Consider the following 1,355-nt stretch of genomic DNA (forward strand, 5'->3'; position numbering starts at 1 on the left):
CCCCCACCCACATCCCATCCATCTAGGTCGTCACAGAGCACTGAGCTGAGCTCCCTGTGCTATACAGCAGGTTCCTACTAGCTATTTTACTCCTGGTAGTGTATTTATGTCAAACCTAATCTCCCAATTCGTCCCACCTTTCCCTTCCCACAATGTGTCCACATGTCAGTTCTCTACGTCTACATCGCTCTTCCTGCCCTACAAATAGGTTGATCTGTACCATTTTTCTAGATGCCACATATATGCGTTAAAATACGATATTTTTCTCTTTCTGGCTTACTTCACTCAGTATGACAAACTCTAAGTCCATCCACATCTCTACAAATGACCCAGTTTTGTTCCTTTTTATGGCTGAGTAATATTCCATTGTATATACGTACCACATCTTCTTTATCTATTCATCTATCGGACATTTTCTAAAAAAATTATTTAATTAATTAATTTAGTTTTGGCTGTGTTGGGTCTTTGTTGTGGTGCACGGGCTTCTCATTGCAGTGGCTTCTTTTGTTGCGGAGCACGGTCTCTAGGCGTGTGGGCTTCAGTAGTTGTGGCACGCAGGCTCAGTAGTTGTGGCACACGGGCTTAGTTGCTCCACGGCATGTGGGATTTTCCCGGACTAGGGCTCGAACCCGTGTCCCCTGCATTGGCAGGCGGATTCTTAACCCCTGGGCCACCAGGGAAGTCCCTGGACATTTTAAAAATAAATTTATTTATTTGTTTTTATTTTTGGCTGTGTTGGGTCTTCGTTGCTGTGAGCAGGCTTTCTCTAGTTGCAGCAGGCGGGGGCTACTATTCATTGCAGTGCGCGGGCTTCTCATTGTCGTGGCTTCTCTTGTTGCAGAGCACGGGCTCTAGGCCCGCGGGCTTCAGTAGTTGTGGTGCACGGGCTCTAGAGAGCAGGCTCAGTAGTTGTGGTGCATGGGCTTCGTTGCTCTGCGTCATGTGGGATCTTCCTGGGCCAGGGCTCGAACCCATGTCCCCTGCATTGGCAGGAGGATTCTTAACCACTGCGCCACCAGGGAAGCCCCACTGGACATTTAGGTTGTTTCCATGTCCTGGCTATTGTAAATCGTGCTGCAATGAACATTGGGGTACATGTGTCCTTTTAAATTATGGTTTTCTCAGGGTATATGCCCAGTATTGGGATTGCTGGGTCATATGGTAGCTCTACTTTTAGTTTTTTAAGGGACCTCCATACTGTTCTCCATAGTGGCTGTATCAATTTACATTCTCACCAACAGTGCAAAAGGGTTCCCTTTTCTCCACACCCTTTCCAGCATATGTTGTTCGTAGATATTTTGATAATGGCTATTCTGACTGGTGTGAGGTGATACCTCACTGTAGTTTTGATTTGC

The sequence above is a fragment of the Physeter macrocephalus genome, unplaced genomic scaffold (assembly GCF_002837175.3).
Source record: "Physeter macrocephalus isolate SW-GA unplaced genomic scaffold, ASM283717v5 random_63, whole genome shotgun sequence".
NCBI classification, from domain to species: domain Eukaryota; kingdom Metazoa; phylum Chordata; class Mammalia; order Artiodactyla; family Physeteridae; genus Physeter; species Physeter macrocephalus.